This window comes from Lissotriton helveticus, chromosome 1_2 (genome assembly GCF_964261635.1).
Source record: "Lissotriton helveticus chromosome 1_2, aLisHel1.1, whole genome shotgun sequence".
NCBI classification, from domain to species: domain Eukaryota; kingdom Metazoa; phylum Chordata; class Amphibia; order Caudata; family Salamandridae; genus Lissotriton; species Lissotriton helveticus.
Genome location: NC_136058.1, coordinates 90,438,208 through 90,463,219, shown reverse-complemented (window position 1 = coordinate 90,463,219; position 25,012 = coordinate 90,438,208). Strand labels below are relative to the sequence as shown.

The following is a 25,012-nucleotide window of genomic DNA, read 5'->3' as shown; positions in this document are numbered from 1 at the left end:
CCCACAAATAAAGTGTTTATATTAACGTGTGATGTTTAGGCAGAGCTCTCAGATACGTATATGACCGGTCTGTTCAAATTTGTTGAATTATTTCAGTGTCTGTGTCAGTCTCTAGACCAATCACAAATGAAAGTTGTAAATCTGTAACACCAGGGATACATCCACACATTGAAGCAAACGTGGGAAATCGCAACTTTTCTATAAATATACCAGGGAATTGGAAATAGTTGCAAGCTCCCGGATTTACTCCTGCGAAAATGTAAATGAATATCGATTTGTGACTCAGTGCATATGGAAATTCCGTTACCTTTTTTGCAATGCCATTTTTTCTTTTCTTATTTTTCACAATGGAGAACAATATTTTTCCCCATAGTGAAATCCTTTCCGGTAGTCCTACCCTAGAGCAGGATAAGCATGTCAGGAGGAAATCTCCAGAGAATTATCAGGTAGGAATGGATGGGAAAATACCTGAAAATGTGGGTGTTCACAAACCTCCTATGACATGCTCCTTCTGGGAAGCCACCTTGCTGGCCTTTAAGTGAAATGTAGTCATGCACAACATTGCCACATCATGGAGTAATATTTCACATGAATAAATGGATTTCATGAGTGCTAAGTCCTCATTAGTGAAGGGCTTGCATTAGCAAATTGAGACATTTGAGGGTGTAACTTGCACATATAGACAAAAGTGACTTGTGAACTACTATTTTTAGATCTAAAGCAACATGCTTCTGTCATTTTTTTTTTTTTTTGTAAAACAATTTTTATTGCAGAGTTATTTACATGACATAGCATCATCTTTCACAGAGTATTTCCAATCTCGTTCCCAACCATAGTATTGCACACAGCCATTTAGCCCTCAACCCGGAGGTCGGGCGGCTGTACTCGTGGTCCTGTCATACTCCTAGATGTGCTGATTCGTGTAGGGAGAGAATGGCTCAACCGTCCTCTGCTTTCCTTCTTTTGTTCCCCTCCTCCCTCACCACACCTAGTATCGGACGTTTAATTATGTCAGTACTCCTGCTGTTAGTCTGCTCTCCCCCCCTGTGTGTCTACGCCTATGTCTGGTGCTAGTGCATATAGTCATGTTATTGGTCGAAGGAGTCTTACGTGCTTCTCTGTGTGTGCGTGTCTGGTGCCAGTGCTGGGTGATCAGTGGGTGTCAATGGAGTTAATGGGCCCTCAGTCTCCTCCCCCTCATGTTCCTGTATTGTGATGTCTCTAAGAGCCTGAACTAACGTTTCCCACGCCATTGCCGCATCCTGCGCTTTCTCGTCTGAACTTCGGCGGGCTAGTTGGTATCTGATAGTGCTCTCGGCTGTTGCCCACTTCAAGAATTCGTGCACCCATCTCTTGTGTGTTGGCCCTGACTTCGATTTCCAGCCCTTGGTTAGTTCCCGTTTGGCTAGGAGTAGGCCCATGTCTATGAATTTGCTTGTAAGCTTATTTTTGCGTGTGTGTGGGAACCAATGTAAAATTGTGACCTCGCTGCCGTATTGCAGTTCCCTGTCTGTCACTGTGTTCAGTGTGTCTCCTATCGCACCCCAATACTCTTGTATGCGAGGACAACCCCGGAGCATATGGAGTAGATCCGCCTCCAGTAGGTTGCATCTGGGGCAAGCTGCGTCTGTCACTCCAAAATATGTTGCTATTTTGCACGGGGTTAGGTAGGCTCTGTGGAGGATGTACAGGTGAATGAGTTGGAAGCGCGCATTTCTGGTGCTCTTCCTAGCTCTTCGCACCAGTTGGGCCCACGTTGTGTCAGGGATTTCTTTCTGTAGGTCCGCTTCCCACTTTGTTTTGAGTGGTGTGAGGGGTTGGATGTTTTCGGATGACAGTCGGGAGTAGAGGCACGTGACTGCTTTGAATGTCCCTGCCGCCATCATCGTGTATTGGCACGCCTGGGTTGTCTTTGGCTCGATCAGCCCCTCCCCCCAATGTGCTTGTATGGCTCTCACTACCGCCGCGTGTATTAAATAATCACCCCTCTGAAGGTCGTAGCGCTCCTGAAGAGTCTGGAATGGTACTAGTACTCCATCATCGTAAAGGTCTCCTATCATTTGTAAGCCTGCCTCTTCCCAGTCCTGTAGTCCCGACCAGTCCCCCCCCCCATGCGGCAGCGCCGTCACCATACCCAGCGGGATTTCGGGCGCATACGGGTGTGCAGGCCCAGCTCGCTTTTGTGATCGGTTCCAGCACAATCGGAGCGTCCGTTCTTCTAGGGATAGCCCTCTGAGTACTAATTTTTGCTGTAGAGTAATGTATGCCGGGACATGGCGAGGTATACCAATTTCCCTATCCTGCTCTGGACCTCGGTAGGCTCTCACAACCTCTTGTGTAAAGTATTGTAGTTGGGCCGCCAGGTAGTATAACTCAAAGTCCGGGACCGCCAGGCCCCCCTCGTCTTTCGAACGAGTCAGCGTCGCTAATGCAATTTTACGCCTGCCCGTTCCCCACAAGAAGGATACTACCAATGACTTTAGCCGTTTAAAGGTTGCTCCAGGAATTCATACCGGGAGGGTCCGGAAAAAATACAACAGCCTTGGTAGGGCTATCATCTTTAGTAGTGATACTCGGCCCCTCATGGATAGGGGCAGGGTTGCCCAAAAAGTCATACTGCTCTGCAGGGATCGGATGCAGCGACCGATGTTGCCGTCTAGCAGGTCAGTGGGTTCATGGTATATGTGCACTCCTAGGTAACTTAGGCAGTCGGGTTCCCATCTCAACATCGAGTGGGTTGGGGGACGAGCTTCTCGGCTCCGCAGGGGGAAGAGGAAGGTTTTCGTCCAGTTCACCCGCAATCCCGAGATGTCGCCAAAGCGTGCAAGTAGTCTCTCGGCTCCCTCTACCGCCTCCTCGGCATCCTCTAAGAAGAGGAGCAGATCGTCTGCGTACAAGGAGATAAAGTGGCGGGTTCCCCCATAGTCCAACCCGCTGTAGTGGTCGCCCCGTCTGGCCGTGGCCGCCAGGGGTTCCACCGCAAGCGCAAATAGTAGGGGGAAAGCGCACATCCCTGTCTGGTTCCCCGGCGCACATCGTACCTGTCTGATACCAAGGGTCCGACCCTCACTCTGGCTGTTGCCGACGCGTACAGTATCTTCGTCCACTCAATATATCCCTCTCCTATTCCAAATATTCTCATTACACTATAGAGATAATCCCACTCTAGGCTGTCGAATGCTTTCTCTATGTCTACCGCTAGCACCAGAGGGGTTCGTGCCTCGGGCGGAGGGTTATCTATCAGTCTAAGTAGTCTGCGTATGTTGTGCGTCGTGTTTCTTGTGGGTATGAATCCTGATTGATCTTTGTGGACCAATCCTGTCATATGGGTCAACAATCTAGTGGCCAATATTGTACTCATGATTTTATAATCCGTCGTCAACATAGATAGTGGGCGGTAGGAGCCGGGTCTGTGCTGTCTCTCCGTGGCTTTAAAAGGGGAATCATTATGGCTCCGCGCATTGAGCAAGGTAGTCTGCCCGTTTCTTTGGCCTCATTATAAATGATTTGAAGGCGCGGGGCCAGTTGATCAAGGTATTTGACATAGAATTCGATGGGCAGCCCGTCCAGTCCTGGCGTTTTGTTATGCGCCATATGTTTTATCGCTCCCTTTATTTCCGTTAAGCCAATCGGGCTACCCAGGGATTCAGCGTCTTCGCGTGCCAGTTGGGGCAAGTGCAGGTCGGCTAGGAAGGCGTCCGTTGCTGCGCCCTGATCCATCAGCCTGCTCTGATACAGCCTCCCGTAATAGGAGTGGAAACAGTCCAGTATGTCCGGCTGCATTTGATGAGTGTCGCCCCCACTCTCCTTGAGGGACATAATTGGCTTACTGTTTCGGCTGGGGTTCGCCAGCCAGGCCAGGAGCGTGCCGGTTTTATCCCCTTCCGCGAGAGTTCTTGTCAGGTACGTTTTGTAGTCAAAGCTGCGGAGGCGCTCAACTTCTACCGCCACCGCCTCGCGCGCCTCACCGACTGTACCTTGAAATTCAGGGTGGTTGGGGCGCTCTCGCTCTGCGTTTCGCGGTTTCTGTTCAGCTTTATCCAAATCATCTATCAGCGTCTTGCGCACCCCCGCAAATTTTCCTATACAGTGTCCCCTCACCACTAGCTTAAACGCATCCCATTCCATGGCCCTAGATGAGGCAGTATCTTCGTTCTCCACGAAGTACTGTGCAATCCTCTCTCCCAACGCCTCGCGAAATGGCGGGTCATCTAGCGTGTCTGGCCTTAGCCGCCATGTCGGGACATGTGTGGGTTCGTTCATCCAGTTCAGCGTTAGGAGTAAGGGGTTGTGATCGGAGATCGTTCGCGCCAGATATTCTGTTCGGGCCACCGTCGGGAGCACTGTTTGCGAGCACAGGAAGGCGTCGAGGCGGACATGGAGGTCATGAATGCTGGAGTAGAACGAGTAGTCACGTTCCCCCGGGTGTTGTAACCGCCAGACATTTGATAGATCCCATTTTCCCTGCCAGTCTGCTCTATGCTTCGCAAGTCTATGCACTGGGGATGCCTGCAGTGGTGGGTGTGACCTGTCCAGAAGGGTGTCTACAATTGAGTTGAAATCCCCCCCTATCAGCAAGGGGCTAGTGAAGTAGCTGGCCAGTGTTCTAGAGAGTTTAGTGAAGTACATCGCCTGATCTACATTTGGAGCATGTATACTAGTAAGTGCTATGTGTCGGCCTCTGAGCAGGCCCTCAACCGCTACATATCTCCCATCTGGGTCCACAGTGTGCCTAGTGACCTGGAAGGGGACGCCCGCTCTTATCCAGATCAGCACCCCTCTGGCGAAGGCAGAATATGTGGTGTAATAAAGGTGGCCCCTCCATCTACGCTGTAGCGCCACTCCCTCCTTCCGCGTTAAGTGAGTTTCTTGTAGGAATGCTATGTGCACTCCCCTACGGACTAAATAGGAGTGAATTTTGTGCCTCCCCGTCATCGTATTCAGCCCCCGCACATTCCAGGACACACATTTCAATGATCCCAAATTAGCCATAGTCCCAATGCGTACGATTCAGTTCAATTATGGTTAGCAACCAGACAGTAGGTTCGACGTCATTTCCATCCCCCCCAACATTCCCCACATTCCCCCCCCTTGAACTGTGCCCTGAGTTCCCCCAACTACTCCAGGCTCCCTCCCCCCCAGAACAGGACCTAACTGCGACAGAGTAGTTCCCATCCAAACAAATGAGCAATCGTGCTCTGAACTTCTATGTATCCGTGATTAGTATCGCGGAAGCCTTATGGGCTCTGGGGAGCGTGAGCTAGTTACTGGTAGGTTTCGGTGTCGTCTCCACAGTCCCCTCCCGCCATATACAGCGTAACTTACGATACTTCAGTCTAACAGCGTCCTGCTCAGGTGTTCATAGAGGCCGTCCGGCAAGCTATCACCAGAAGGCAAGTAGTTGTGTCCGAAAGTTTAACTTTCAATAATCACTTCCGACGTCTGTGGCGTGATTCTCGGGCCTCCTGTTTTGCCCATTTCCGATAATTCAGTCTCCGAGCCCGATCCCCGCTCTCCCGAGCCCGATTCTTTCTCCGATTGGAGCAGAGTTGATCCCGAGACTTCTTTCACTGCTTGGAGTGCTGCTTTTCGCTCGCCTTCTGTTTGAGATTGCGTCGGTTTCCTGGATCTCTGTCTGAGCCTCCGGAGTCTCCTCGATTTCCTCACCGGTGGATTTTGGCGCACCTCCTCAGCCCTAAATCGTGCTCCATCTGTGCCTGCCTTGTAGGTGTCCCACCAGGACCAAGCCTCCTCCGCTGTTGTGAAGAACTGAGCCTTCCCATCCACCACTATTCGGAGCCTGGCTGGGAACAGCAGGGAGTATTGGATGCCTTCCGTGCGTAGTTCTTTTTTGATGGAGAGGAAAGAGGCGCGCATTTTTTGCGTTTCAAATGTATAATCCGGGAACAGGGTTACCTTGCTGTTGTCTACTTGGAAGGGTCCTGCTTCCCTGGCCCGTTGCAATAGCCAGTCTCTGTCTTTGTAGTGCAGCAGCTTGATGACCACTGGGCGAGGAGGCAGCCCCGGTTTCGGGGGTCTGGATGGGACACGATGTGCTCTTTCCAGTGTGAAGAAGGGGAAAGGCCCTCTGGGGCTACCACAGTTCTTAGCCAGTCATCTAGGTAGCTCACCATGTCCGTACCTTCTTTTTTCTCCGGAAGGCCCACTAGGCGCACGTTGTTTCTGCGGCTGCGGTTTTCAGCATCCTCTGCCCGCCTCTCTAGGGCCTGAATGCGGTCCAGCGCCTCAGTGAGTCGTCCCTCCATTGACTTGTGTGCCGGCGCCAAGACCGTTAAGGCGTCCTCCGTCTCCTTGACTCTGTCCGCCAGTTTTGCATGGTCTGCTCGAAGGAGTCCAAGACCCGTTGAAACTTGTGCAATATCATGGTGCAGGGCATCCTTCGTGGCTGCGATCTCTTGAAGATTCCTATCCTACATTTGCTGCAGGTCCGTTGTCAGTGGGGGAGCATCTTCCGGAGTTTCCGTAGTGGGGCTGACATCTCCTCTCACTCCTTTCGGTTTCCCCATTGTGGTGTGACGACGGGGGACCGGGGTAGCGGTGTGAGCAAGGGGCGTCTGGTGGTCCTGACGGGGGGCGGCAGCGGGGGTCTCCTGCAAGATTATCCCGAGGTTCAGGTCGAGTCGTCCGCCGCCCCATGGTCAGCCGACTTGTAGTTTTCGTTGCAGGAGTCTGCCTCACGGCCGCACTGTTGTGCGCCGGACGGGGCCACCCACGGTCCTCTGCAGGGTCCCCCCCCGCTTCGCTGTTAGACGTCGGGCACTCGTGGAAGCTCCCGGTTCCAATCGGGGGTGTCTCCCAGTCCGTTTGTGTGGTCACAAGGGTATGGTAATCTTCAGCTCTGTCGGGGCGTTTCAGGCCCGGTCGGGGGCCCTTCCATTTGTTTGGGGGGTCTCCGCGAGGGTACCCACTAAGTTGGGTCTCGCGTGGGCCGGCTGCCCCATGGAGAGTACCCTCTTCAGGAAGAGCGAGGATGCAGGGCCCAGCACGGGCTTCTAGGTCCTCTGACGGTTACGCCAGGCCGCTCCCCAAGGCTCCAGCGGGCGTGGGCCCCAGTGAGGCCAGGGCATCGGATCTCCAGCTGTGGTCCTCACGCTTTCGGGGTGAGGGTCCGCTGGGTCGGTGCGGGCTTTCCAGGGGCCGGTCGCAAGGCCACCCTCGGTAGCTCCGCTTCTCCAGTCAGTGAAGGTGTTGTAGGCCTTCCTCACAGCCTGGGCCGCAGTTGGTGGCCGCGGCAGGGTCGGGGCTCCAAGTCCTGTCCCCCGGTCAGCTCGGGCCGCTCCTCAATGTCAGGGCTCGGCGCGCCCCTCGGGTCCCACCTGGCGACGTCTCCTCGGGTCCCACCCGGGTTGGGCGAGGGCCCCCTGGGCTCTCCCACTAGCAAGCGCCCCCACTACCTTCTTGCGTTGGGCAGAGCGCCTCAGTACGGCCCCAGGGACGGAGGTAGAGCCGTTCTTTTTTCACGGGCAGCAGATAAATCACCGGCACGCCCCCCTTGTCGGCAGGCGTCCACTCCTCGGCTCCACCCCGTGGCCGTCGGTCGCGTGGTTCTGGGGGTCAAGGTTAGGGGTAGGCGCTCACACGTTGAGTCGTGGTCTCCTGGGCCCGGTCGGGCGCCCTGGGCCCGCACTCCCGTCCACTCCGGGGGTAGTAGGCCCCGTTGGCGCCGGGGCCTCGATTTTCGACTCCCGGGCAGGGAGGAGTCGCTCCGAGGTGACGGGGCGCTTTAGCGGTTCCCCGCGGCTGTAGGGGGGTCGCAGGATTCCGTAGTCGGGCAGCTGCTCTTGAATGCACCTGGGTCTCACTCCGGCCGTCTCAGTCGGGCTCCGGGGTTCGCGCTGTGGGTCCCAGTGTCCCAGCAGTTATGGGGACGCCGCCATCTTGCGCCTCGGGTCCGCAGGGACGTTTTGGACCCGTACGCCTCTCTTGGTGCAGGAACCGGTACTCCCGTGGCACCGGAGCAGGTAGCAGTGTGTTGCTCGGGTTCACCCGGTTTTCACGGGGTTCCCGAGCCGTAGGAAGGATACCTTGACGGATTACAGGCGGTGGGTTCGGGAGCCCTGTTAGGGTGCTACCATCTTCGTTGGCTGCTTGCCACGCCCCCTTAACATGCTTCTGTCATACTTATCAGCTTTGACTTAAAGAGCCACATGTACGACCGTTTTTAGTGGTCGCAAACGGAAAATTGGCCCGTTTGCAATTTCTAAAAAGGGTTATAGTATGTATTAAATCTATTTTGCAAGTCGGTAACCTGTCACTGACACGCAAAATAGGGTTTGCGAGTCTTTATTGGGAAGGGGCGTGCCAGGGGCATCCCTTCCCACTATAGAGTCGCATGGGGATGCAAGACTGATTTGTGTCTGCAAATGCAGCCGCAAAACAGTTGCATTTACCAACAATTTCAAATTGGTAGTAAGCCAGTTGCAAACATGAATGAGTCTCCAGTCTGGCAGTAGTCCCACGGACCACTGCCTGCTCTTAAAAAATAAAAATGAAACTTTTCATTTTTCTTTTTTTAAATGCATCCCATTTTCCTTTAAGAAAAACAGGCTGCATTTAAAAACAAGCATTAAAAATGCAATTGGTCTTGCATTTCATTAAGTTAAAGCCATTTGTTTTGCCATACAATACCATTGGCAAAGCAAATGGCTTTAACTTAATCAAAGGCGAGACCTATTGCATTTTCACTGCTTGTCTTCCCTGCCTCCCTTCTTTGCTATTATCCTTCATTCCTTCCCTTTAACCATCTGTTGTCTTTCTTTCTTTCCTCCCCACCTGCCTTCTTTGATTCCACTTTTTTTCCTCCCTGCCTTACTTTCATTTTGCTTAGTTTATCCGTCTGCCTTCTTCCGTCCATTCTTTCCAACTTGCGTTCCCACCAATATTCCCTACTTCTTTTCTCTCTGTCCTTTCTTCAAGCCCTCCAGTCTGGCTTGTTTGCCGTCCCTCCTCCCTTACTGCTGCCTGTCTGTCGGGCCTCCTGCCTGGCTGCCTCGCACCCTGTAGGGTTGCATGAGGACTGTCTACGTCATAGTCTGACCTGGGTACAGATGGGCACATGCCTCCCTGGCTTGGCATATCTTTGTACATCCCATCAGTAAGGCGGATGTAGCTCTGACCAAGTGTATGACATCTTTAATATACCCGCATACTGAATGCTGATCATTTTTCACCACAGGTCTAGGTCTAGAATCAGTGCACTTGGGAGCACTTGATGTAACCTTTGACTGACCTTGCCTAGGCAGTTCAAGTATAACCCAATCTATCAAATGGCTAATATTCTACCCATTGCTGGAGAAATGAGAGAGGGTTGGTTGAGAAGGCTTAAAGTGGCCATCAAAACAGCAAACCTCCCTTCAAATAATTTAGGCAGATCAGTAGATACATTGTCCACACTCGCCATTAACTTTGCAATGTAATTTAACAAATTCATGCTTTACTTAAGTAGTACTCACAAGCATTTTTATTAGGGAATAACCTCAATCTTTTCATGCAAAAATCAGTAGCAAGGTCCAATTTGACTTGGGAGACATTTTCTTTACGGTAGATTTACAGCATTTGTCATGCCTTCAGCGTGGTAATTAGCTGTTGGTCTAACACAATTGTTTCATTGCTTTTGCATTGAAAGATCATTTATTTTTGTGGGACATATGGGGTTTGCCTGTCTGGATCAGCTAATAAAAAGCTTAATAGGATATGCTCGAACTATTGCCCTGTTTCAGGTCATACTGCTTCACCCATTGGTATCTAAACCCTATATTTTTTATTGATTCTGCAAAATCTGCAGTGGGTTATTCTTCGGAACCCCACTTAGCAAGGTCACTCCACCTATGAAGAGATATAGAAACAATAAAATAGTCCCTTTACCATTCCGTTGGATCTTGTAAGGTCATATTTTGTGAAGAAGTTTCCTAAAGTATGCAATTGAGTTATACTTTCTAACTAGCAGGGAGTGCATTATTTTTATTGGTGTAATTACATCTGTCAGAAATCTAAAACAATACCACATTATAGTCATAAAATATTTCAAAAAGACACATATGTTGTGATGGTGATACCATCTAGATCCTGTAATAAAGAGCTTTTTCGCGCTATTGTGAACCTCTTAGTGTTTGCTAAAGTGGGACTTTCTGGTAGCTACCCATGTGTCGCCACTACAAATTCATCCATAGACCAAGCCATTTGTTCAAGGTTCAAGTTTCTGCCCTTTTTGCACAGCATAACGTAAGGACAGGCACTCACAACACCTTAATTTTGGAACAGGAGGGTCCAATAGATGCACCATTTGCCACAGGCCTTCCTGATATATTTTCAGAAATCAAATCATATTGTTCTCTGTGTTTAGAAGCAGGAAACGTGAGGTTGCAGAAGCGATCTTGAAGCACATATTTTGTGATTGTTGTCATCCTTTTAAAATCAGTTGTACATTTTAGCACTTTTTATGTTAGTTCAGACTTGAATCTGTAAGGTCAGGAGGTGGTTTTATTCCATTCTTTTTGTGCCATAAAAAACAATTTGTCATAGCATCTTGTCCTTAGAACATTAAACCTGTTCATTGCTCTTAAAGAATACTCCGACGGAACAGCTACTCTAATGTTGTTTATTATAGCCTTTAATTTTGTGATGGTAGCACTCAATGCAGCATGTCATTTTAGCATTACCTTTCTCTTGATCTTAGCTATTTCTATACAGCATTATTTTGAAACCAATCCACGTTGCTTTTAGCTCCTCTTTTTTCTTTCATAATGCATTGTTGCCACTAAAGCAATTTTATTATTTAAATCTTGCAGAAATCCTCATCTTTAAGCATGCAAAATAAAGATATGTCCACTCCCACGGCTAGTTTTGTAGTACACTACTCGACAAAACTGGCACAGGCCCAAGCCCACCTGCTTTTGCATTCTTTCTATTTTTAGGTTTGGCCCTGCAATCGATCGCAAAGCGATCGTCGCAGCGAAACCTATTGTGATTGTTTCTGCTTTCAAGGAGTCAAGGGAGACAGGAGACAAGTGATGTGCACGCGCAACCTTCCGAACTGGGATCAGGTCGCGTGCGCTTCCTGTCTCCTATGGTTCCTTGGAAGCAGGCACACATAGGCACTCACACACACACATACAGACCCCCCCCCCACCGCCGCACATACACACAGTCACACACACACACATAGAGATCCTCCCCAACCCCCCCACCGCCACGCATACACACACGCACACACACACACACACATAGAGAACCCCCCGCCCCCCTCCGCAGCCCGCATGCACACTCACATACATACAGAACCCCTCGGCGTGTCTTCTCATCACAGCTAGCGCAGGTACAGCCAACGTGCACGAGCACGGCGACGGCGTCTCCTGTGCTACAACCGTGGTTTCGGTTTCGCAGCCGAACGTTGTATTTACTAGAGCGCGGTAATGCCTCGCTGCACAGAACATCCCTCCAACATCCCAGACATAAACCCGAGGAATGCCGTGGCTGGTTTCACTGTTCACCGTGGCTCCTCTCCAGTGTCCCAAGCTGCAATCGCGCCAGTGTTTTTTTGCGCGATGTTTGTGCAAAACGGTAATTGCAGTGGCAACCTCGGGGAAAAAATTAGTATACGACATGGAGGAATCGATTGTCAAAGTGTTTGTTTTTTAAGTATTAAAGGATTGATTCATCACAGAGAACTAAGGAAAGGCTTTTTTCTTTTTTTAATCCAGAGATTCAATTATATTAATCACAGAATTAAAGCATTCGTCATTTTCCGTTTTGCACTCAAGGTCTTTAAATGCACTTAACAAGAGCCTGTTCGTGTGAGGCATCGCTCATTACACGCAGCCCAGCCCACCGCTTACACACACTGCCCTTTAATGCCCAATCCAAAGATCAGCCGACATTTTGGTAACTTTTCACAACCTCAACTCCAGTGTCAATTCACTAACAGCACACGTTTGTTTTTGGCAAATGCGTAAGGTTCGGATTGCTGGTATTTAGATTCAGGTGATTATGTCTCCTGACATCCTTTAGGACAGTTAAAATACATCGGAACCCGACCCGTGCTAGTGTTCTGCTACGTGGGATAAGATCTTCGCTGGGGTATTTATAGCACCTACTACCACTGGCGAGGCGCTGGGTGTTTAGAGCACATATTTTCAGGGTTTCTTCTCGGAGGAAAATAGTGAACTGAACGAAAATATTCTTAGCGATCTGAGAAACATAAGAATAACATCTTATTTGAATACATTCAATGTGGTAATATTATGAGAATATAAACTATTTTACAATTTGACTTCGAATCGCGGTATAACTATGGAATTGTTACAAAATGTTTCCAATACAATTGTCAAGGCGTAGACAATTCAGCTTCCGAGAAAGTAACTTACGCTCATCTGTATCAAAAATATTTGCAAATTCAATATTTCAAAAATTCAAATGAGATTATAACTCAACCATCCTGTTTATTATTGAAGATACGGTTCAAATACTAAGTACTTTGTCATTTATGTATTAAACATTGGAATAAAAGAGGAAACACAGCAACCTCAGCTACCTAACGTCTGCGAGTGTATGAACACCTGTTGAGTGTTGCTCTGTGTTTGGCTGTATAGGTGAATAAATACATTTAAGGGGTCGGCATTACGTTCATGTTTGTAAACATTAGCATATACACACTTTAAAAGATATCCAATTCAAGCAAGGTCAATCCTGCTCTGAACGCAGCCCCAGACCAGTGCGGCTCTGACCAAATTGTGAAAATCAAAAACAGGGCATGCACTAAGACATAAACGTGGAACTACAACTGTGTAGCAACTGCTTCGTAGAAAAGCTCAATACCCTTGAAAAAAACATTTAATTTTATTTATATAGCGCTTACTAGCCCTGAAGCGTCATTGATTCGCTTTGCAGCTTGTCTGACGTGCTGTCAGAAATAAGCTGCAAGAAAAAAAAACAATTCTATGCCTTGGAATTTCTCCCTCAGTGAACATTTTTTACCCTAAATCAATCGTTCTCAGGACACAAACTTGAGATATGGGCTTTGACAGCTGAGCTGAGATATGGTCCAAGGAAATCCAAGAAAATCTGATGAACATATATTACATTCTTATACACATGGAGCATAACTATCTATAGTACATCAGGTACTGTGGCTTTGGCGCCCACAGGCGCGAAAGACGCAATCACTCCGATTATCGCAGTGTTTTCGTATACAAATGCTCGCAAGGGGCATGGTTCCTTTATTTGCCCCAGACACCGTTGCTAGGCAATAGAACACTGTAATCCGCCCGTAGGCAGGCTTTTGCATTGTCAAGGTTACTTATCTATGACCCCTCCACCTATCTGATTGCTATGAAAAACCTGTGATCAATAAAATACATTTATATAACTCCTTTCTCTTCTGCCCCCTACAGCCATTGAGCTCATGTTGCGTGGTTATTAACTGTCACAGTCCAGGAATAGCGGCTTCTGTGGGTTAGGAATGCGGTGCCCTGGCAGAGATGCGCGTAAGCCCCGTTACTGCAATATCCGGAATCGGCCGCTCAGGACTGGGGGGCATTGGAGAGATTTATGCGAGTCTCAGTACTGGAACGGTACGGGGGTGATGTATCAGTGTGAGGACTGTGGTGCCCCAGCAGAGCTGTGTATTCAGGCCCGATAGGGGTCAGAAAATATCCTCGGAGTCGGTGAGTGGTCCATTATGGAGAGAGCGTAGAATGCATTCGCCCAAAGAACATCCCCCCCTTCCTTCACCCCTCTACAATGACCCTCTTCGCAGTTTACTCGCCTCCCCCTGGGAGGAGGCCTTCTCCAGAGAAAAGGGAGAGGCACCCAGACACCAACAATTGAAGGGCAGGATAACACCCCCATACTCTTCAGTCTCTGCATGAACTTCCTCCTCCGCAAACTGCGGCACCCCTATTCCCTCCTCTGAACCCCGCCAACATCCGTGGCAAACACCTTCCCGCACTCTAACACTTAACCCTAGTGCAAGGGTTGAAAGGGGGAAACTAAGACTGTCGGCTGCCTTTTTTTTAAATTCGCCCTGTTTGTGAATTCTCACAGGAGAATGAACAGAAAAATGAAGGGGAGAGACCTAGCTTTGCACTCTCAAAGTAGGACTCCACCTAGGGCTGCCACCTTTCCAAGAGAAACATTCCGGTCATGTATTGTTGTTTTAAGAGTCTGCAAAGAACGGGACGTGATACTAAATACAACTCTAAATAACTAGCATTGGCATAGCAAGTAGGTCTCGCTTTTGGGACCGTATAAGTATTTAGTTATGCAGCACAATATACTTGGTGCAACAACATCAACTGTTGCATGGTTAAACACTTATAAAGCCCTAAAGGCGAGACCTATTGGCTATGCCAATGCTTGTTCCTTGTGTATGCAAAAATCCACATTCAACTCGTAGGTGGTGAAAATTTGCTATTTATTTTAGCAACTGCAACAAATCCAATAGATTGCATTTCCTGCAGAATTAATCATTCTTGCAGGAATATCCCCTTCTTTTGAACATTGAGGGCTCTAAACAAATGTCTGTATAAGGTGTCTCAATAATTTGAATTTAGCCAAAAGGTAGGAGACTGCTGTACATGGTCAAAGACTAGCAAAAGTCAATGAGTAATAGGAGAGGGAGCTCATTTGTTGTTGGTTAATGTATTGTGATGTTATATTCTTTAAATAGGTGAGTCTTCAACTTCAACTCTATTAAGTCCCTCCAATTCTAAGCGATCATGTCCGTTTGCTGACCATTAAATTAAATAAAATAGTAAGATCTTTCTCCCACATTTTTTCCCATTCTTCTCCTCATATATTGCACTAATGGTTTGTACAGTGCAGGGGTACTACCTTTATCAGGTCAAAAATCACTGATTAAAAATTTCTACCATATAACTCTGACCTTTCGTCCCCAGAACTGGGACTACCCATAGTACTGTGTCCTTTTCTGAATGGGTATCCCCAGTTCTGGGCAATGCCGTTTCCATTTTCCTCCTGCAACCCCCACCCCACAACATAGATTCTGGCTAACTTGTAATCAGGACTATAGAGGTCTCTTTCCAGCATTAACATTAAAGGTATCTGCTGGAAGACACCCTTCTAAGCCCACTTTTTACTCATCTCTGGGACCTTTACTTGCTGCTTTCAAGTACTCATGAATGTTGTATGATTCAACGTCATCAGAAATCAAGGTTTCCTGGAGGGCAACACAATCTGTGCATTCTATATATTCTGGGGCGGCCACCTGAGCCCACCTACATCCCATGAGAGGAAAAACAGCTCCTCAGTATGACTTATTTTGTATTAGCTGTGGTAGCAAGTAGGGGATCAAGGCCAAATAGGTTTATTCAATGCATTTCAAATGTGCCTTTTTATGCCATATATTCCCTTGCACATTATCATCCCCAAATCTACCTATATTTTTTTATGATTAATTTAAGCTATTTAATCTAACTATTTAATGGCCCGTGTTATTTCTTATACAGTAGTAAACAAATTGAACAGCTCTCCTTTGCTTGAAACCTTTCAGTTCTTAATCCTTCTACTCTGTTTGATTCACACATGGGATATTAGTGAGAAATTAGTTAAGATGTTTATAGCTCTGGGTATCTTTAAGATGTAAGTGATATATGGTTTCTGAGTGTGTTTAATTAAAAAAATTATCTGTTAGAAGATTTAGCAGCTATGCATGAAAGTGTGTTTATTGCACCCCTCCTTTGGAGACATAAATCAGCAATAGAACAGTTACCAAATCTAAAAATATTGATCCCTGATTAGATCACAAAATTGATTGATGTCTCAAAATTGCTGGAGACCAGTAACGGGGCAACATGTGCTTTTAAACGATAATATACCTGCAAACATGGTGCCCCCACCCCAAGTCAGCACCCAGTGCTATGGCACCGGTTGCTCTGCCCTCGAGCCAGCCTTGCTCCTATTTACTAATGAGAGGCTAGGAGAAAGGCTAAGATTGGAAACTACACACTATGAACAAGGTTCCTAGAGCTCTGATTATTTTCTCCTCCTACAACTGGTTTCATGACACCCGAGAACAGCTCAACAGGGCAGTGAAAGGGATATGGAAGGGCAACTACCTCTAACTGAGACCATGTTCTCATGTCTTGCAATACCACATGCTCTATTGCACTCTTTTGTGTTCGTTCCTACACCCTCAATGATGTCACTCCTCTCTCTATACAATTAAAAAAAGTACACATTTTTGTGATGCATTTAGTCGTGTAGTGAGCTATGAGTTGTTGATATCAATCAATCAATCAATCAGTACATTTGTAGAGCGCGCTACATACCCGTGAGGGTCTCAAGGCGCTAGGGGGGTGGGAGGGCTGCTACTGATCGAAGAGCCAGGCCTTGAGGAGTCTTCTGAAGGCCAGCAGGTCTTGGGTCTGTCGTAGATTGGTAAGGAGAGTGTTCCAGGTCTTGATGGCGAGGTAGGAAAAGGATCTGCCGCCAGCGGTTGTTTTCCGGATGGGGGGGAACTGTGGCGAGGGCAAGGCTGGCACAGTAGAGGCTGCGGGTGGGGGTGTAGAAGCTGAGTCGGTCGTTGAGGTATGCTGGTCCGGTGTTGTATATGGCTTTGTGTGCGTGGATAAGGAGTTTGAAGGTGATCCCCTTGTTGACGGGGAGCCAGTGCAGGCCTCTCAGGTGGAGTGTGATGTGGCTGCGTCGGGGGACGTCGAGGATCAGTCGTGCCAAGGCGTTCTGGATGCGTTGCAGCCGTCTCAGGAGCTTGGTTGATGTTCCTGCATAGAGGGCGTTCCCGTAGTCCAGTCTGCTGGTGACGAGGGCCTGAGTGACGGTTTTTCTTGTTTCGGAGGGGATCCATTTGAAGATCCTGCGGAGCATTCGGAGGGTGTTGAAGCAGGACGGAATATGATATATTGCTACATAGGCTGTTTCCAAAACAGAGCCAAACTGAATATTAACACTAGATATAAGATCCTGAGAATGCTTGCAGGCAAAATATTATTAAAAACATTGCACTTCATATACCAGTTCAGTTCCTTTCAAAAAGTGATGTGGTCTGTTGGTAGCGGATGTAAAAAAAAGAATTCTACAAGATTATCCACAACTAGTGGTGTTCCACAGGCACTGTGAGTTAGGCCTCTGTTGATTAGCATGCATGTTTGTCACCTCTTTATATTTTCTTATGCATGATATTAGGGCCTGTATATCTGTATGCACTCCACTATTTGCACATCTTTCTTAGTACAGGTACACCTTCTCCAACAAATCTAAAGTAAACTGTATTATGTATGAATTCGTCCTTGAATCTAGGTCTGGGCAACATTAAATACATAATAACAATAATAATAATAGTAATAATGATAAGAATACATAAGCATGTTTTTGGTTGGTGAGTGCCTCTTTTTGAATTTCTGGGTGTGAAGTACTCTTGCATGATGAATCTATGATTTTGTGTCTGCAAACAAAGTTATCTGTGCTAGATTTCAAAAAGGGGTCCTAGACAAAATCACCATGAGACCTTCCCAGTGTTCACCCCACCAATCTTTTCAAATTTTCTTTGCCAAAGAGCTGCCTCCATATATCCCCAGCATCCAGTGCCCCCTCCTGTATATGCCACATGTTCTACCTCCTTGTCTCATACCGGATTATTTTTAGGTATGGCCTATTGACAGACTTAGTCATCTCAACACCCTCATGTGTTTCATAAATAATAATAATACATGCAAATGCGCTTGCATACAGGTGCTTTTGGTCAACCCTGTGTATGCATTGGTCTGTTTCATTCACATTGGGCTTTCTCCCACCACAATATAAAGCATTTAGTAATGGCCCAATTCATCCATTAACATGTGTGCATTGGGGTTCTTCAACTCCGTATCCCAGACAGCGGTGGTCATATGGAGTATCCTCTTTTAGGAGAAATAGCCTCACTCGCCCAAAAGTGGCATAGCTCATCATTGGGCTGTACTTCTCATTGGACTGGCACTGCAATACCCAACAGGCCCCCAAGAGGGTTCTTTACAGGATATTATTTTGATTCTGCCGTGCACAAAGCTCAGAAGACCAACTGCCCCCCTATATATGTATAAGGACAATTTCCTGCTTGGAAGGGTAGAATGGTTTTATGAAAGATTAAAATTAACTAGAGGTTCCCAAACCAAATAATTTTTTCATGGAATCTCTGTTAAAAGGACAAGGGAATACCTAGGAAATATTGCTCCTAATATTCTAACAATAGGTTGACATGTTTCTTGCCTATCAAAGTCCATCCAGGATCAGTGACAATTGTTATTGGAGATTAGGGGAGTGCGTGTGCTGGACCTAAACTACTCTCCATCCCACTTTACTTACCACTTCATCCATTGCCTGTCTTACACTGTGAGACATGACATTTTGCTTGATCCGATATGCACATCCACCTAAAAAGGAGTGCACTTCAATGCTAACGTTTCTGGGCCACTACTTTATTTGACATATGTTTATATCTTTGGAAATTGTTTTGTGTATTACATACATTCACCATACTAATACAAAAAATAAAACTTTGCATGTTTGCCAAGGTCTGACTTACTGGCATTGCAGTGCCTACCTGTTGGTAGCACTTCCCTGCCAGTTCACTTGCCCTTGCTTTGCTAGTTTTTGTGTTGACTGGACCAATCTTAGGCTATTTTCTGAATCATAGCTGCCTCCTTAACAACTGATCTGTTGTGCTTGTGGGACTGGGATATTTTTGCCCCTCTCCCTCTTGTAAGCTTAGGGTTCCCAATAGGTTTATGCAGTACCTCCAGAATTGCCTTTTCTAGGGAAACAGGTGACATCATTTTTTACTATTGACAGCCAAGTCACTGAGTGTTGCAATGATCCAGTCCAAATTGATCCGATGCTTCAATATACTATTCTTCAGCTTACATCTTGTAGTACTCACATAAAATACGTCAGAGAGATGGGACTTGATTTTCCAATACACTTAGGATCATACCCCTTTATTTGTCAATTAAGTTTATTTTGTTCTAGTTATATATGCGCTGGTAATAAACTTGGTACACACTTAATAATTTAAAATTGGAAGTTTCAAGTAGGCACTCTATGGATGAGAGGGAACTACTGAAACTATTGCTTGATCTGTACAGAGTACTTCCTAATATGTTCAAGATTTCCTTAGGCTTAGTCCTTGAACCCATAATGAATCATATAGTTCAGATGAATGTGGCAATCTCTTCTTCTCCCCCTGCCTATCACCACATTTTAAGATCTACTGTCCTACATTATCACTATCTACTGCTAGCATTAGACTTTTTCATGAGCCCTTAGTACATTCCTTTTTCTACAGATACTGACTCCTGCAGACTCACTCTTGCAAATTTCTTAAACAAACCCTTTGTCCATGCCCTAAATTGGATGTCACTGACTCCATAGCCATGAAGGATCACCAGTGCCCAGCTTTACTCCGGAACATGACAGTCCTGGATCAGCATGGTTCCCCAAGATGTGACCCATTTTTAGGTCTCCGCCTGCGAAAGACTACGCAGATGCGCAGTCGAGCTGGCGAAATGTAATGATATTCAGTAAGTTTCACTAGCGAGGTTAAGCCCCTCTTTTCCATTGGCTGGCATCACCGTTCATGCTAAACGGTGGCCAGCCATTGGAGAAGAGGTCCTAGTGACGTTCTTTTTTTTTTTTTTTTAAGCCCCGTCCTTTTCAGACTGGCTTACTTGACTAACTGCTGGCGTAAAAGGTTTCTTATCTTCTTTATTGGTACAGATGGCCCCATAAAGAAGATAAAGAACTTTTTATGCCAGCAGGAAGTCAGGCGCTTGTTCTGAGCGCTTGTGTTTGGGTGTCACAGGGAAAGGGACGAAAATACTCCGAGCCCCTACTGTTTACCTTTGCAGGTCCGGAGTCCTCCTTTTGGCCACAATGCGTGAGGTACACACCAGCGTTGGTGAGTGGGGTGAAATAACATACAGGGTCCATTGTGCCCTTTCTCTGCTGTTCAACATCTACTATTATGGCTGGACTTTATTGACTAACCCCTGATAACACCGCCCCCAAAATATCTCCTTCGCAACCCCTGCAATCAAAACACATGCAGTATAACCTCCGCTTGCCTCAGCGATCTGGACAGCATAATGCAAATGTGTCAATAACTAGCCAATCACAGCATCGAACACTTGCCCAGAGTGTGTCAGGACTCAAACTAGCCCCGCCAATGAGACTGGTCGTAAGATAAGTGAGGGGCGCTTTCTGCAGGAGCCCCCACGATGCTATCAAGTCAGTACTATATCAACTAGCCATGTTAGGCATCCTCTGTAGATATTGCGATTAAATTAGAATTTCTGTTGTCTCGGCTGTGACGTGGAAAAATGTTTATGCTGCAGACGTCCCAGACTGCTGTCTGCACACGCAGCGCGTGCAATGTCTATGTTTTTTATTGTATAAGAGAATGCTATGCATTTTTTTGGTTTAAACGTGCTGCAAACTTCATTCAAGTAGTCATTTCTACATTAATTATCAGGACTAAGTGGGCACGCGTGCTTTGTAACTTTATTTATATTTGCAGATGGAACAAGAGAGAGTGGCCTCATTTACTGTTAGTGCACACAACGCTAATGCAGCCCCCATCCCCTGCCCTCCCCCAACCAACACAACCTACACACTATTATTCACAATTGTACCCATTCATATTTTCACTGTCCTTTCCATATCAATCCTGGCTTTGCGCTGTTCCTTCCAAGCAGGGGGTGCAAACAGAAACACGAAGCTGTCCTTTAAAGTGTGGGTTCGCGCGTTCATTTTCTGTGAGCTTGTCCTCACGGTATAGAGAGAAGAACTTTCCAACACAAAGCTATGAGTCCGGCCAAGTACACAAACAAGTTGTGTGGGGCTCCAAGTAACACGGCTGCTGTTTTTTAAATGCACGTGTAAAATGTCATATATGCCCCTTGCGATGTTGCTCCCTTCCCCGACCTGTATTCTTTTTGCCACCAAAGAGTGGCGGTTTTAGAGTTTTAAGACTCGTGTCATAAAAACATCCACAAAGAGCTCACATTGTAGATGAAAATACAATACGCTCTTGCAATCTCTGGAAATGCACATTGTTCCCTTTGCGGTTTTGTGAAAGGCAAGTGGTGCCTTCTCCAAGGAGGCCCGAAACTGAGCCCTTCCAGATCATTAGCGTGCACTGCTTAATTTTAGGGCAAAGCCTTAAAGTTGGGAAGGAAATGGGGGGGGCAGGGAGGACAAAGGGGGCACCTTCCACTCGGGGAGGCTGGCACAGCACACCCCCGTAGCAGGTTGCTGTGCCTTTTCTTAAGCGGGGGTGCAGAGCGGGCTGAGGTTCCTCAGATGTTGCCTTTGTTTAAAGGGACAGCAATTAAGGGCAGGGTGGACACATGTTTGAAAAGAGTGACCTATTTTCCCTTGATCGGCTGTCAGAGGAAGAGCAGGGGGTCTCCTTAAGACGCCTCCGTGGCCACTTCCAGCTATTGGCGAAAATCCTGACAAGAAAGCGGGGTCGCGGCTTGGAGCCTGCCTCTCCAGGGCCTGGGAGACTGAATACGCTCGGAAAGCAGTGCCTTCGCTCACTGACCCCTGCGAAGGCTGGTCTTTTTTGTCCAGGAAAAGGGTGGTGTTTTTATTGCGGCGCTTTGTGGTCCAGGCAAGCAGGCCCCGAGCCCAGAGCCAGCCATGCACCGAGCCCAATCTGATCTCTGCTGTAAAAGGGTGCAGATACTCTTTAGCCAGTCAACCTCCCCATCTTACTGGCAAACCTTCCCCAAAACCGGGGATGCGGGCTGCTGTTTGTCAGCCACCCTCCCCAACTCGACCTAGTCGAGTTGAGCATTCAACAGTTCCGCCACTGGCACTAGGAAACCTGCATTGGGAAACAACACGCTTTATAAAATAAATAAAGTAAAAAATAAGAAAAACCTCTGTACAACGCGGGGTCTCCAACACACCGCACCCAACGTCTGCCAGAACAAGGGGTGCAGCCTCGTGGGCTGTGTCCCCTGTGCCTGTGCAGCGCGGTTCACTTGACAAGGCCCCTGTGCCTGCTGTGGTATTGGGCTTTCCTGCGAGAACTCAGTTTTAAGAGAACGGACTGAGCAACCCAAAGCGAGTTTCGGAGGATTTTGTAGATCTGTGCCTGGAATAAAAAGGTATAAAATCCACCCAAAATTGAAAACTGGAGCTATTTACCTTGTAAGTACTTTATTTGTTGTCTTTTACTTACTTTGGTGCGCTATATACGAGTGAATAACACGTGAATTCAATTATGCGTTTTAATGGTTCAAATGAGTTCTTAAATATTACATTTAAAAAAATTAAATGTTTATTTTCTATTTGCTTTTGTTTTCGGGTTCTGGCTTTCCAACCATTTCCCTATTAAATATGGGTGAGAGAGACAGCAGTGTGAGAAAGCTTTTATTTATGTTTTGGTTTTTGAAACATAAATAAAACGCATTGTTATTTGCAATGTCAATAGCTCAAACTCGCGTAAATACCCGACCTATTGCATTTCAAATGCAATAGGTCTTGCATTTGCGAGAGATTAAGCTATTGGCATTGTAAATGACAATGCCATTTATTTATCATAAAAAGTTTGTCATTTACAATGCCAATAGCTCTAACTTTTGCAAAGGCGAGACAGTTGCATTGTAAATGCTTGTTTACCATTGTGATCAAGGTTTGCCCTCTTCTAGCATCAAGCTGTCATCAACAAATGTCTGTGAACCTCTCCTGTCCCCCTCTTCAGGTTGCTTATAAAAAACAGTTTGACACCTCACTGAGTGACCTGTTCTGAGATACATCTCAAAGCAACTGGTGAATGGGAGGAAAATCTTATACTGGCCACTCTGCTAGAGGGATAAAAACTCCATTTGAAATCTGATGCTCCATTCAAAGCTGTGTATTGGAAAAATTCACACAAAAAACCAAAGTGATCCTCTCATTTTCAGGATAAAATAATTGGAGAAGTGTGTGGGCCCATTTCCAGTTTTTATGCAGATTCCCCTAGAATAAGTATGTATTCCCTTATCTGGTGCTGCAGAACACCGTACTGAACCTTCTGACGAACCAATTTTGCCCCTCTTTGTTTCTTATCCACCAACTGAAGTGCACTCTAAAATCAATATTGTGCTTTCTTCAACACAGTGCAGGGTGATTTTGTTATTTCTTCAGTGAGCTCATCCCCAATCATAAAATCATGACAACAAAGTTGATCTTGAAGCACATTAAAGAGACCTTAAGATGCTTGCATTAGTGTCGCTGAAGCTGGCATTGTAAGATGTAGTTATCAATGATGGCTTCCACACCAGAGATATTGCCAAAGCCAATGTAGTGGACCATATATTTAAAACAGCTAGAATTAGGCCATCCGATTCTCTCCAAAAGCAGGAGGTACCTCAGATCAGGACGATCATCAGACAGAAATATTTTGATAAATGCTCAGGGTTTTCTAGGTTATGTACCATCTCTCAAGATGACAATCAGGTGGATAATCAGCATCCTCAAATGCACTCTGATCCTAGCATGTACATTGAACTGCAGAAAGCAACAGGTTGATTATTATTATTTTTCCTGAAACAAATGTTATGGTTCTTCAGTTCCCCTCCATTGCTGAGCCTACTCAATGTGTCTCTATCATCAAGAAAACCGTAAAACACTTTCTATGGCCATGCTGACAGATCAGCCAAAATCTGATCTTTACACACATATAATATCAGGCAATTCCAGCCTTCATCATCTTCCAACCCCACAACCCCAAACCTCCTTTGAGAGCATGGTTCATCACAATGAAGGTTAGGCATTGTCTTTTCTTTCAAACTAGTTGGGTATAACTTCGTCCAGCTATTCTAGAGATAGTATGATTAGTGATTCTCTCTCCTTTATTTAAGGGGACCACCATCCGTTCCCCTCTCAGATTTTTCCTTGCTCGCATATCTTGATGAAAATTTCAATCTGGACTAGCAAAAGTGCGACACTGAGAGTGCCCCTGGTAGAGCAAGACAAGGATGTTACTCCAGATACTTTCTGATACAGAGGAAAGGAGTACTTTACAACTAATTGTGGATTACATTTCTTAAACCCATTTTTCAAGAGACGTTTGTGACAATAACTCTGCATCAGATTCTAAAAACCTTGTATCTAGCGGACTGCTTGGTATCAATAGTTCTCATGGAAATGTGCTTTCATATATATAAACTGGCAAAGCAGATACCTGAGATTTGTTTTAGGAGACAAGCACGTTCACTTTGTGTTTTACTTGGCCCCTAGAATCTTTACAAAAACATGGCTAGAGGTCATCTGCTTTACCAAGAAATTCTTCTTTATTGTCACTGGAGGACTGGTTAATAAAAAGCTCCAGTCTTGATTTTACTCAAGAGAAATTGCACCAGACAATCATCCTTTTGAGCAGTCTAGGATTTTCAACTTCCTTTCTTTTTTTTTTTTCTTTTTTTGAAAATCTGTTTATTAGTATAGTGATGAGAGCAACAGTACAGAGTTGTTACCATATGACAAAACCAGAAGTAAGTGTGTCCCTCCAGGCCGAATAACAGCAGGTACATTGTACTTTTTAATTTCGTCGTAGTTCCAAGTATGTGAACAAACCCCTTAAGAATTGGAAAAACGCCCTCCCGCCACCCACAAAAATCCCACCCAAGACACTCTCACTTTACGTATGTATATACCAGTCAGTACCAGGCTGCACCCACAGTACAGATCTTACCAAGTGTGCTTTTCCACACAATCAGTCAGTGACATGAGCAATAGTATCACGGGGTATCCCGTATCATAGTCTAGCGCACCACGTTTGTTCACGGTACATGAAAGCCCACTGACAGCAGGACACATTTCAATTTATGGGGATCGAAACATTAGACTCATCATCACCCCCAGTCTCGAACCTCCCCAAAATGGCAAACCAGTCCAATGAAATCGATGTTTTCCTGAGGCCCCTGCGTTCTTCACGCTGTAGCACTTCACCCTCTGCTTTGCCCCAACGTATCACTTCCATTTTCCACAA

At 46.5% G+C, this 25,012-nt stretch overlaps 1 protein-coding gene across 6 annotated transcripts in view; it reads left to right on the top strand.

Moving 5' to 3' along the window:
• The window catches only part of DNAJC6 (DnaJ heat shock protein family (Hsp40) member C6), a 417,360-nt gene that overhangs the window by 333,505 nt on the left and 58,843 nt on the right, over nucleotides 1–25,012 (top strand). The window lies entirely within an intron of this gene.